The 14,083-nt window shown below is 50.9% G+C and overlaps 1 protein-coding gene across 1 annotated transcript in view; it reads right to left on the bottom strand.

Moving 5' to 3' along the window:
- ATG2A (autophagy related 2A) overlaps positions 1-14,083 on the bottom strand; it is a 2,561,659-nt gene that overhangs the window by 1,148,848 nt on the left and 1,398,728 nt on the right. The window lies entirely within an intron of this gene.

Genomic DNA, 14,083 nt, shown 5'->3' with positions numbered 1-14,083 from the left:
GCAGAGTGCAAAACTAACACTGCATCTTTAAGAATTCCTGAAACCACAGCTTCCCATCGTGCCCTGTAGATTCAATCAGGTAGTTTGTTTCTGAGAATAAAGTGATGAAAGCATCTTCCATAACTAAATGTCCCTATTTGCGTTTGAACAACAGGGAGGTGATAGTATGTTTAAGGATTTAGAGAGAAAACTCATAAAGGCGACCAAGGAATACAAGGTAAGTAATGATTCCTTCTCAATCATGGCAATCTCTCTGATACTAATAAACAGTGGAACAGCGAGCTGAAGAATCAATGTATGTGTTTCTTCAGTGCAGAGAGCTTGAAGCTCTCTCATCCTCCTAGCCTAAAAAAAGGCCACCAGAAAACGGCCTTTCTGGATGTTGGAGACTAGATTAATGCATAGATTTAAAGGGCTGACCACTCAATTCGGAAACGTCAACATGTAGCTCCCAGGTAGGAAGAAGTCTTCTAAGTTGAGCAGATCACTCAATTCTAAGGCCTTCTCTGAAATCTTTCAACAGAGTAAAAGATGCTTCAGAAGAACACATTTTCTGCTCTACTGAAGTATCTTTTTTCACTGTTTCTGTGAGGTAGTATTTTACCAATTGTCATCTTTGGTGATGGATTGAAGGACAACCGTAGTCCCTACATGTTGGGGTTCACCACCCACTAATTCAGTTCATCCACTACAGCTGGGATGATGCAGATTTCCTCTCCCAAGTCCATTTGGTGACGAAGAGACTACTGCCACAGCGGTTGCTGCAATGATCTCAGACAGAAGCAGCAGAATACTGGGGGGATAAAGACGAAGCATCTTGAGGACTGTCAGTACTGTAATAGTCCTCGCTGGCAGAAGAAACAGATGTCCAGAATGTTCCAAAGGCTCTAAAGAGAAGGTAAATCTATCATGAGATCTTTGTTAATACATGCATCTATGATGCACAGACGTCTTTAGAATCGTAATTGTGACATCTAAGTACTGACCGACAATTCCAGATGAAATAGGTGTGCCTCATGTGGCAAGTTTTTGGAGACCAATTGGAGTGATTTTGCTTCTTCCAAGTAGGGGAACGCATGCACCCTAGATCTCTGGAGGTAAGCTGCCACCACCACTAACACCCAGGTGAAAACCTGGAGTGAACCCCTCAGGCAAAGGGCATGCCCCTGAACTGGTAATGCTCCAAAAGATAAGATTAACCAAAGATCCTTTCTGTAGGATTGTGGAATTTGATGGTGATGGGAAAATGTAGGATTAACCAGAGGTGCTTCAAGTGGGATTGTGGAATTTGATGTGGATGGGAAACTAGCCTTCTGATAAATCGAAACACACTGTCCAGTCTTGGAAATAAAAGTGCTAGGAGCACTAGGAACTGATTTTTAACTTCTCTTTTTATAAGAAAATGTTCAAGACGCTGAGGTCCAACATTAGTCACATTCCTCTGCTGTTGGACCTGGCCCTTTTTGCATGGTTATCCCCAAACGTTTTGCCTTTTTCCTCCTAACCAGTGCTAAATAGCATGTGCTCTCTGTCTAAATTGTATTGCTAATTGGTTAACAATGGTTTACATATTTTTTCTACTAGTAAGACCCTAGTGAAGTGCACTGTGTGTGCCCAGGACCTGTTACTCAAATGCTACAGGTGGGCCTGCAGCACTGATTGCACCACTCCCATGACTGGCCCTACAAACATATCTCAGATCAGCCACTGCAGTATGTGTGTGTGCAGTTTTGAACTGCCATGTCGACCTGGCAAATGCACCCACTTTACATCAAAAAGAATGACAGAATGCACTCCGGTTTGTATTATATTTCAATATTTTGAATGCTCGAGGCAATATGTAGAGCATGCCACCCTGGAATGCACTCTGTCCGTGTGTATAAATGAAACTATTGAGGAGTGGCTTGTTTATGTCACATACACATTGGATGTATTAAGGTCGACACAAAGCACAAATGATAGTTTGAAGTTCAAATATGACTTCTATGGGGGCTGTTTCTCTTATGTATGTTTTTCACTGTAGTTACCCCTGAGAAAGGGCGAATCTGCCCAAAATCATCACCTGTAAAATGAATTACATGGATAACCACCTATTCGTCGAATTATATGGACTGCGAATCTCTTGTGTCTAGGAGCAAAGCTGATATTGGCACTTGTGGAACTTTTTAAAAGACTAAATACATAAAGAAAGCTTGAAAAAAAGTTTGGATCACCTTTGGCATACAATGGAATAAAACTGGTCAAAATTAGAAAATATTGTTTGACTTTATTGGAGGATTCATGTCCTTTAAGCTGTGCACCCTGGTTTGTTGGATCTGACGGGGCTCCAACTGTTTTCAAGTGCACCCACTTGCAAGGCCCAAAGAACAAGTTACTTACCTTCGGTAACGATGTATCTGTAAGAAACATTAGTTAGTTAGATTCCTCACCTTAGAATATCCCCAGGCGTCAGACTGGATCCGGAAGATTTTTCGTCAGCAATACCCCTTGCGCGTCGCTAGGCGTCGTCTGCGGCTCCGCGTCCGTCGTCGGCGTCGTGCGCCGGAATGACGTCGTCGGAGTACTTACACGCCGCCCTCGCGCGCTGACGTCAGTTCTTGTACATAGCCTTCCGCGCCAGGAACGCAGAGCCATGCAAAGACCGACACTGGTGCCAAAAATAAAATCTAGGGGCCTGAAAAGGATAACCTTAACCCTAGATGTCAGTTCGCAGAACGGGGAGGATGGGTGGGTCGGTGAGGAATCTAACTAACTAATGTTTCTTACAGATACATCGTTACCGAAGGTAAGTAACTTGTTCATCTGAAAGAAACACGTTAGTTAGATTCCTCACCTTAGAATAGATACCCAAGCAATACCATCCCCGGTGGTGGGTCTGCGAACCAAGATCACACCAGAAAGTCCTGGAGGACAGAACGGCCAAAGAAGCCATCCCTCCGGACTTGGCTGTCAAGGCAATAATGCCTGGCAAACGTGTGTAGCGAAGCCCACGTCGCCCCCTGACAGATGTCCTGCAAAGGGACTCCCCGTCCCAAGGCAGTAGTAGCCGCTGTGGCCCGAGTAGAATGGGCGCGTAGCCCAACAGGAGGGTCCTTTTTTGCCAAAGAGTAACAAATTTTGATGCACAAAACGACCCACCGAGAGATGGTCCGTTTGTGCACAGCTTTCCCCTTCTTAGCACCCACGTATCCAACGAAAAGTTGGTCGTCCACCCGGAACTGCTTAGTGCGGTCCAGATAAATGGAGAGCGCACGTTTTGGGTCCAGACGGTGGAGCCTTTCTTCCTCTTTGGAAGGATGCGGAGGCGGAAAGAAGGTGGGCAAGGTGACAGACTGCCCAAGATGAAATGGAGTCACCACTTTCGGAAGAAAGGAGGGACGAGGCCGAAGGACAACCTTGTCCGGATGAACAGACAGAAAGGGAGGCTTTGAAGATAAAGCCTGGAGCTCACTCACCCGTCTAGCCGAGGTGATGGCTACCAGAAAAGCAGTCTTAAGAGTCAGAAGACGAAGAGGACAATTGTGAAGAGGCTCGAAGGGAGCGCACATCAGGAATGTCAAGACCAGATTCAAGTCCCACTGAGGCATTACAAAAGGGACAGGAGGGAACGTGTGAGTAATGCCTTTTAAAAAGCGTGTAACCACAGGGGACTTGAAAAGAGAAGGCTGATCAGGAAGCCGCAAGAAGGCAGAGATGGCAGCAAGATAACCTTTCAGGGTGCCCAGGGCAGAGCCCTGCCGGGCCAGAGAAAGAAGAAACAGTAGAACCTCAGAAAGAGGGGCGGAAAGGGGATCCACAGCCTTTGCTGTGCACCATGCCACAAATTTGTTCCACCGGCAGGCGTATACCGTCTTTGTGGAGGGACGCCTGGCTGCCAGAATGATATCACAGACTTCAGGAGGCAAGTCAAATGGCATCAACTGCCGCCGCTCAATCTCCACGCATGGAGGTGGAGGCTGGACAGGTTCGGGTGGAGGACCGTCCCCTGCTGCTGCGACAGAAGATCCTCCCGAAGGGGCAGACGTATCGGGGGATCGGTCAACATACTGAGTAGCTCGGGATACCAGTATCTTCGTGCCCAATCCGGAGCCACCAAGATGACTTGGGCCCGGTCGTGCCTGATCTTCTTCAGCACTCTGGGCAGAAGTGGTATAGGCGGAAAGGCGTACAACAGACCGCAACTCCACTCGTGACGAAAAGCGTCGCCGAGCGAGTGCCGCCTTGGAAATTCCAACGTGCAGAACTGCTGACATTGCGCGTTCTCTTCGGTGGCGAATAGATCTAACCAAGGCTCTCCCCACTGCTGAAAGAGACCTTGCGCCACTTCGGAGTTCAGACGCCATTCGTGATCCATCATGCACCGGCGGCTGAGTTCGTCCGCTCTGGCGTTCAGAGAGCCCGCCAGATGTTGAACCACTAGGGTGACGCCCTGGTGTTCCAGCCACGTCCAGAGGCTCAGAGCCTCCTGACAAAGGGTCCACGACCCCACCCCGCCCTGTTTGTTGCAATACCACATGGCGGTGGTGTTGTCCGTGAACACCTCCACGACACTGCCCCTGACAGAGAGAAGGAAGGCTTTCAGTGCAAGTCGGATCGCCCTCAACTCCAACAGGTTGATGTGGAGACGAGACTCCGCCGGAGACCAGAGGCCTCTGATCTCCGCCTCTCCCATATGGCCACCCCATCCCAGGAGGGACGCATCCGTCACTACGACATGCTCCGGTTGGGGAAGGGAGAGGCTCCTGCCCATGACCCAATCGCGGTCCGTGAGCCACCACTGCAACTGCTGTGCAGTGCCCTCCGAGATCAAGACATGGTCGGACAGGTTGCCGTGATGCTGGGCCCACTGAAACTTCAGGTCCCACTGCAGAGCCCGCATGCGCCGCCGGGCGTGATGCACTAGTAGGATGCAGGAGGCCATCAGCCCCAGAAGCCGCAACACTAGCCTGACCGAAACCCAGGATAGAGGCCGAAAGATGGGAATCAGGGCCTGTATATCCCGGACCCGCTGTTCCGGTGGATAGACCCGGAACTGCGCCGAATCGAGAACCGCTCCGATGAAGAGGAGCTTCTGAGAGGGACTCAGGTGTGACTTCGGCACGTTGATGGAAAACCCCAGCAAATGCAGGAGATCCGCCGTAGTCTGGAGGTGGGAGACGACTGTCTGGGGCGAGCCCGCCTTCAACAACCAGTCGTCGAGATAGGGGAAGACTGGAACCCCTGATCTGCGCAGATGAGCTGCGACCACCGCCATCACCTTCGTGAACACCCGAGGGGCACTGGTGAGGCCGAAGGGGAGCACGGTAAACTGAAATTGCTCTTGGCCCACCGTGAACCGCAGGTAACGCCGGTGGGCCGGCAGGACGGGGATGTGGAAATAAGCGTCCTGCAAGTCCAACGCTACCATCCAGTCTCCGGGGTCTAGGGCAGCTAGAACCTGAGCCAAAGTCAACATCTTGAACCTTTCCTTCCGGAGGAAGGCATTGACGTTCCGAAGGTCCAAGATAGGGCGGAGGCCCCCTTTGCCCTTCTTGGGAACCAGAAAGTAGTGGGAATAACAACCACGACCTACTTCTGGGCTCGGAACGCGCTCGACGGCCCCCTTGGCCAAGAGGGCGGAAACCTCCTCGTGGAGAAGATGCAAATGATCCCCCGAGATACGGTGGTGCTGCGGTGGCATGGCTGGAGGGGTCGTCTCGAAGGGGAGGGAGTAGCCCCTTCGGACGATTTGCAGCACCCACCTGTCCGATGTGATGGACCGCCAGTGGAGCAGGTGATGGCGAACTCTGCCGCCCACTGGCGTGGAATGGGCCTGAAAGCTCGGACTAGGAAGGCTTTGAGGTGGATGCTGCCGGGGTGGATGTGGGCTGACCTCGTCGTCCTCCAGATCCGCCTCGGCGGAAACCACGTCCGCGACCGCGCGCAGGTTGGTTCTGCGGCTGGTGGCTAGGCGCACGTGAGGAGGCACCCCTTCCTTGGCCACGAAAGGGGTGAAAAGCGGAAGATTGCGACCGCGGGGCCGAGAGGCCCAAGGACTTGGCCGTAGCCCGGGAGTCCTTAAAGCGGTTCAGCGCACTGTCCGCCTTCTCGCCAAACAGGCGAGTGCCATCAAACGGCATGTCCATGAGAGTGCTCTGGACATCGCCGGAAAACGACGTGGACCGCAGCCAGGCGTGACGTCGAAGCGCCACAGTGGTGGAAATGGCCCTACCCAGCGAGTCCGTGGTGTCAAGCCCACAACGTATGGCATGTCGCGCGGCATCCCTCCCATCGGCCAGAGCCTGGGTAAGTCGTGTCCGGACCTCCTCCGGACACAGGGGCAGCGCGTCCTCCACCGCATCCCACAGAGAGTGGGAATAACGGTCCAAGAGACAAGCGGTGTTCAAAGACCGCAGGCCCAAACTAAGGGATGAGAACAGTTTCTTGCCAAACTACTCCAGTCTCTTGGAATCCCGGTCCGGCGGGGCGGTCGGGAAAGAGGATTGGGAGGTGGAGGCTTGGATAACCAGGCTCTCAGGGGTAGGGTGTTGGGACAGAAAACTGGGGTCGCCCGGAGCAGGGCGGTGGCGCCTGGCAACGTTCCTGTCCACAGGAGGAACTGTGGAGGGCTTGGACCAGGTGCCCTGGAGAACGTCAGTGAGGGCTTCATTGAACGGCAGCAGAGGCTCAGTGGAGCTTGCTGCAGACTGAAGCACCTCAGTGAGGACGTTCGTCCTCACAGCCACGGCAGGTAGCTCGAGCCCAAGGGCTGAGGCCGCCTTGCGCAGCACCACGGAGAAAGCAGCACCCTCCTCCGAAGCCACAGTCGGAGGAGAGATGAATCCAGTGTCTGGCGAGGTATCCAGACCACTGGCCTCCCCCAGTTCATCTGCCCAGTCCTGGGACAGTTGGGCCTGATGGGCCATAGGATCCTCGGATCCCTCCCAGTAGTCCCCATCATCCGACTCCTGGTGTAGAGGAGAAAGTAACGGAGCCGGGCGGTAGACAAAATGTGTCTCTAGCGGCGTCGATCTCAGCTTCCATCGACGCAGGACCGGCGCCGGGCCCGGACCGGGACTAAACTGGGGCACGGCGTCGAGCGGAGTCGGCGTCGGGGGTGGAACCGGAGTCGACGCCGGTGGAGGAGTGACAAGGTTGACCGGCGTCGACGGGGACTCGAGAACGGGTCCCTCGGGCGCTTGCGGCTTCGAGGCCGGAGCCGTCAACGGCGCCGGGGCCGGAGCCGCCGGCTGGCAAGGCAGCCCAGTCGGGTCCGCGGGGCCCAAAGGCGCACCAGCGGGCGCCGACGGCGGAGCCAGGTTCCTCATGGCCGAGAGGAAGGCACTGACTTCCGCCGGCGTCGCGTTAGTCCCAGGGACCGGAGGGTATGGGGACGGACGCGGCGCCTGCGGCTCCGCCGGAGCCGCGGGGGTGGAACCCCCCTGACCCTCGACCGAGTCGCGCGACCGGCGAGGGGAGTCCGAAGAGCGATGTCGTCTCTTGGACTTCTTGGAATGCTTCGACTTACCCGAAGACTTTGATCCCGACGACCGATGGTGACGTCGGCTGCGGCTCCGCGACCGATCCTTGGACCTCCTCCTGGACCGGGATCGAGAGGCGCGCGGAGCCGAGTGGCGAATTTTGAGAAGCTTACGGGACCGCTTCCGTCTAGCCTTCGAGGTCAGGGCCTTACAGTCCGAGCACGACTCCGCGTCGTGGTCGAGGCCCAAACAGTACAGGCACCGGCGGTGATGGTCCGTAACCGACATCAATCGGCTACAGTCCGTACAGGCTTTAAACCCAGGCATCCTACCGGCACCGGTGTCGATAGGCAGGATCAAAAAGGATCAAAAAGTTAGCCAAAAATTGACTAAAGGGGTAGCTCTCCCAGATCTGCGCTTACTGGCGCGGAAAAAAGAAGAACTGACGTCAGCGCACGAGGGCGGCGTCTAAGTACTTCGACGACGTCATTCCGGCGCACGACGCCGACGACGGACGCGGAGCCGCAGACGACGCCTAGCGACGCGCAAGGGGTATTGCTGACGAAAAATCTTCCGGATCCAGTCTGACGCCTGGGGATATTCTAAGGTGAGGAATCTAACTAACGTGTTTCTTTCAGATCCTAAAGGTAGCCCCATGGGCAGGGTGCAGTATATTTGAAAGGTAGGATATGTACATGTCCTGATAGTGAAATACTGCTAATTTCATGTTTCATTATTGCAAGGACTATCTCTCCCATAGGTTATAATGTATGTGTAATGTGTAATGTATGTGTTTTTGTAAAGCGCACTGCTGCCGAGGCATCGTGGCGCTGTAGACCGCTGGGGAACCCGTCCTGGCTATCCCTGTGAGATGGTCCCTCCTGGGTATCTCCAAGGTGAAACCAGGCATCCCCAGCGAATGTGGGGGGCCGTTGTGGAGATGAGGCAAGCTAATGCCCAGAGTTGCCGAGTGTGATCCCTGGTTAGAGTGGGCACCGAGGCGAGAATTATCGAGTCCGCTGGCCCTGGTCCACGACCCTGCCGCGTCGGGAATTGAACCCTGGTCCCGGGCCGTCCTCTGCTTCCGGGTCTGCCGCCTCTAACCAGTGAGCCACACTACTCATTGGAGCAGCCTTGTAACCTCTTACAAGTGTCACTTCCAATAGGGAAGAGATAGAGATTTGGAGTTTGGGGTCCCTGAACTCACAATTTAAAAATTGTGTGTTTGAAAACGTCACTTTTAGAAAATTGGCATTTTCTTGCTCTACCATTCTGTGCATCTGCCTTCCTGTGAAATCCATGTCTGGTTTAGACTGACAGTTCGGCTGTTTATGCATTCACTCAAGACAATCACACAAAAGGGTGCAAATCGCTCATACACTAACCCCTAGAACACTAGACCTTGGGGGCGCTTAAATAGACGCAACAACTTGGTAGGCTTTTCTGACACCTCTGCAGACTCATCTGAAAACTCAGACTCTGGGGAAGGTCCTAGCACCTCCAACCGTAACCCCGGTCCCAATTTTTTAGGAAGGGGCCAAAGCGACCCACCCAAACGTGGACGCGTGAAACAAGCACAACGATGGTACAACCTCCCAAGGCGAGTGTCAGACACGCCACAAGTTTTATCAATGGTAATCACTGGCAACAATGACCCAGCATCCTCACAACTCATACTCATCTTTAATCTGTCAAAACATATCCTTGCTGACTCAGAACTGTCCCTCTTAAGTAAAGGCTTATCCTTTGTCCCGACTATACACCCCAACTTCCTTGAGCTACATACAGAACTACTGAGATTTTTTAGACGTTTACGTCTGCATGCATTTTTTCTGCTAAATCCTTCACCTGCAGTCATCTCTAACACCCCTTTCCGTCCTCCATCCACGTTCTCCCCCTCAAGTAGCATGATCCCAGGTGAAATCTCCACATTCGAGAAATTGGTACTGAATGATTTGGCCACACTTGAGAGTAAGAAACAATTTATTCCTTACAATATTTCCCTTAGCGAAAAGAAAGCCATTGAATCACTTAAAAGGTATGAGTCTTTAATTATTAAGTCAGCTGATAAAAGTGGTGGGATTGTCCTGCAGGAGAAGGAAACATACAAATCTGAAATCCTGCGCCAACTTTCTAATACTGACTACTATTGTAGGTTGCCCACATATCCAACGAGAGAACTACAAAACCTGATCCTACAGATTACCACTGAAGCAAAAGCAGAAGGCTTTCTAAGTCCTAAGGAATTTCTCTTTTTGAATGTGAAATCACCACGCATGCCAGTAATTTATACACTACCTAAGGTGCATAAAAACCTCACGAGTCCCCAGAACGCCCCATAGTTTTGGGTTGTGGCTCTGTACTTGAACCTTTGGGTCAATACGTTGACTACTTTATTAAAGATTTTGTACCCAGTACTGAATGTTATGTAAGGGATAGTATGGCCATGATTAACTTAGTCGAACACCACCCATTTGACCCGACTAGTGACATACTTTGTACCATGGATGTAGAATCCTAGTACACGAACATCCCGCAAGTGCTGGCGTTGAACGTGATCCAAGGAGTACTAGACCCGAGACCTCGCCCCACACTGTCCCTACCTTGTTCATACTCCAACTACTTGAACTTTGCCTTACTAGGAATTTCTTCTCCTTTGACAGTGAATATTATCAACAGGTTAAAGGTACATCAATGGGGGCCGTTTTCGCCCCCAACTTAGCTATACTTTTCATGGACCACCTTGAAATGACTACCATCCTATCTCCCACTAACCCCTTCATTACCGGCGTCACATTATGGCGTCGGTACATTGATGACATTTTCATGATTTGACACAATAATGTCGAAACCCTCAACCAATTCTTACACTGGTTGAATAAAAATTGTCTTGGCCTTAACTTCACCCTCACACATGACACATCATTGATTCCTTTCCTTGATCATACCATTTACCACTCCAATGGAGAACTACTAACCAGGCTCTACAGAAAACCTACAGAGCGTAACACCTGACTCGGTTACGAAAGTAATCACCCACGAGCACTACGTGACTCTTTACCATACTCCCAATTCTTGCGGATAAGACGCAACTGCTTCACCAAAGAAGATTACTTTCGCGAAGCCACAGTCTTATCCACCAAATTGAAAGCGCGTGGCTATCCCAAACGTTTGGTGCTCACGGCACAGAAACGAGCCTGGTATTGCCCTAGAGAGATCTTGCTCTCCCCCAAAATCAAGTCTGACAACAATCGCATAGTTTTTGTGACCACATTCTCTCCTATCTCTAACTCCATCCGCAAATCTATCATAAAACACTGGCCCACTGTGAACGCAGTCAACCTTAGCATTGAACGACCACTCTTTGCTTTCTGCAAAAGCCGCAATCTTAAAGACCATCTTGTACGGGCAGCTCTACCTAACCCCCAGCCAGCCACCACCCTTGATGCACACTGGGGTCTTGAACCACTAATTGGACACGCTAAATGTGGCAACTGTAATGTCTGAGATTTTACCATGGAAGGCAAAGAATTCACCTTCAATAAGGTGATAATCAAACCAAGATCATTCTCAAACTGTAATACTTGCAATGTTATTTATTTGATTCAGTGTCCCTGCCTGTTTATTTACATTGGCCAAACAACACAAAAAGTGAAGACCCAAATTGGACAACACCAGAGTAGAGTGCGCTGCAAAACTCCCAACGCGCCTTTAGTGGATCACTTCACTTAGAACGGACATAATGAGGATGACATCAAATGGACAGACATTAACGTTGGAAACAACCTCCAAGAGGTAGAGTCATTGCGCAACTCCTAAATAAAGAGGAGTTAGACTGATCATCCACATGAACAGCATTAGAAATGGACTGAACCGGAATGAGGATTGGACCACCCTGCTCTAGACCTCTCCTTGGTCTCATAGTATGGTTCCAACTCTGAATATGGTTTGCTGCCAGCGTGCCACGTTAATAACATCTCATTAACATGTTTATGATTTTAATTGTTAACTCACTATGTCACTTATATGCCATTACTGCAAATTCACTTGTCACATAGGGTTTTTATAGTTGCATAAATTGTTTTAAACACTTTAAATCTATGGCTTTCCCTTTTCTCTGCTCAATAATTCGTATTTCCAATTGAATCTGCCCTGAGACACTTCCAACTAACACCCCATGCATTATTATGGCTCAACCCTGAGTGTCTCAAATGCAGCAAGAGCTCGATTCGCTCCACGCGGATTCTGCTCCCTTTATTATGATTATCAGTAGTATATTATTAGTACCATTGAGTTGGGTTAACTAACCCTCTATCAAACCATGCAACCAATCGGCTCTCTAGTCTTATCTCTGCCGTGGATAGTTTGTCCCCTATTTTCTGCATAAACCCTCACCCAACATGGCCACCAATACGCTGAGTCACTGTTTACTATATATACATGCAACCTTATTGGTCAGTTGGTTCCTAGCTATTGAGCATCGGATCTCACATCATTTTGGTAAGCGAGCTGTCCCGTTCAGTCACCCGACCCCCTGCTACTCCTTATGATATGGGTCCTAAACATTTTTTTCCTTTCTTTACCTTGCAGTGCATCGCCACATGCTAATTTATTGAATATACTATCACGTTTTGCTGAAAAACGCCCATATCTTCACCACCTTATCCACAGGTGAGGACTTTCGCATAGCTAATCACCTTTTAACACAATATTGGACTAGCCATCACGGTACCTAAAGCATGGTTCTCCATTCCCTTAGAACCATCATTACTGCGGCTCCGGCCCCTCCTGAGTCCACGTACGGCTATCATTTTCCTGCAAGCACTATCCAGGTGAACCTTACCCTTAATCCACTATTGTTCGCCCCTGTCACCAGCGCGCTACGTTCTACGCCTTCTGCCTTGGACTTATCTTCAGCCCACCCGGCATACCCGTATTTGCGGAGCCTTCACACCATTAATCGCTCTCTTGTACCCTAGCGCATCCGACACTGCCTGACGCTCTCCTTGCCCCGCTTGGCGCAACTCCACGCTCACAACCAAGCCCTCAGGTCATCAGCCACTTGTACCTTCTGGGCAGAAGTACAACATGCACGATATCACCCGTCGTACCCTTGCGTAGCCCATACTGCTTGTAGTTCTCCGTTTCCCGCTTGACGGTGTTCACTCGCTCATAACCAAGCCCTCTGTCCATCTGCTACTCGTACCTTCTTGGCAGACATACCACGTGCTTGTTGTATATCCTTACCTGCAAGCATTCTGGTGATTTTATCCTTTATCCTTTATATAGGCACTTCATTAATTGTCACCGTGCATCACCGTCCTAAGTCTAACCGTTCGCCATTTCATGGTCGGAGTGCACTCAACCACGTGCATGTTGCGTTTGCTTCACACCTTGACTGCCCCATGGCTGGCACAATGTTTTACGGCTCTGTATTAGACGTTCCCTAATCTCCTTCCCATTTCCTCATTTTCCACAGGCTATTTTCATTGATTCAGCCTTACACCTTAACTGTCCTGATGATGATCCTATTATTGTTTTTAAAGGATCGAAACGTCGTCGACTAATTGTCACCAGGATACCCAGGGACCCCGACAACCAATACCCGAGAAAGAAAGGGGACACGAGAACTGGTGGTTGCCTACCATTGAAAGACTTGAACTGTCTTCCCTATCACAGGCAAGTCCGAGAACTACGGCACAATACGAGTGGATATCGGAGGAGGACGCAGGGAGCTGTGTCCCCTTTAACTAGCTATACACTGTCGGAGACAACGCCCCCTCGTATGATGACGCCGAAGTGGAACCAATCGGAGAAGGTAGCGTCAACAGAAAAAGGGGTGGTGATCCAAGAGAGCCGGGAAACCCGGAAGAGAAGGAGAGAGAAGCAGACGCGAACGGAATCAGACGAGGAGCAGAGGACTACGACCAGCGGACAACACCCGGCAGACTGCACCAGGCGGAAAGAGAGCCAGGAGGCCAACGGTCCGGCGTATCGCCCAGCCACACCTCTGGAGAGGTGTGGCTCTCTCAGGTACGGAGCTGCGTGGCGGGTTGGGTCGGGAGACCGGCTTGGGGTGTAAAAGAGAAACGCTAGCCCCGTACGCCTGCCTGTCTTTGCACACCGTCACGCCTGAGCACTCCGCCTTTATAGAGTCGACAGCAAAGACACCGTGGTGATCCCCCTTCCCCTCACCACCTACCCTTGGGCCCCGTAACAGGATCGCTGTATCAAAAACTGACCCTGTCCTTTTATTTGTTTTCTTGTGGGGAGTTCCTGCCGGACTAGGCCTGAACGAAGGAGATGCTCCCAGACGAGTGAGGAGTACCCCGAGGAGGCCCCAAGTACAAAGACATCTGTTATGCCCCTACGGAAGCGGGAGAAGAAAATCCCCTCAACCCCTACAGACTGGAAGTCTATTTGATCGAACTCAGATCCGGGAGTTTCTGTTCCACATATATCCTACTGTTGACAATCCAAATAAAAGCAGTACAACAACATAAAACCTCACTCCTTCTTGCTACCTATACGATCACCTCACCGAAGCCCCGTGACACTAATGTAAACAGTTTGCACATTAATCGCACATGATAAAAAAAGTGCAGTTACTGTTTCTCTAAGCT

This window comes from Triturus cristatus, chromosome 9 (genome assembly GCF_964204655.1).
Source record: "Triturus cristatus chromosome 9, aTriCri1.1, whole genome shotgun sequence".
In the NCBI taxonomy this organism is placed as follows: domain Eukaryota; kingdom Metazoa; phylum Chordata; class Amphibia; order Caudata; family Salamandridae; genus Triturus; species Triturus cristatus.
This window is presented reverse-complemented; position numbering and strand designations above follow the sequence as displayed.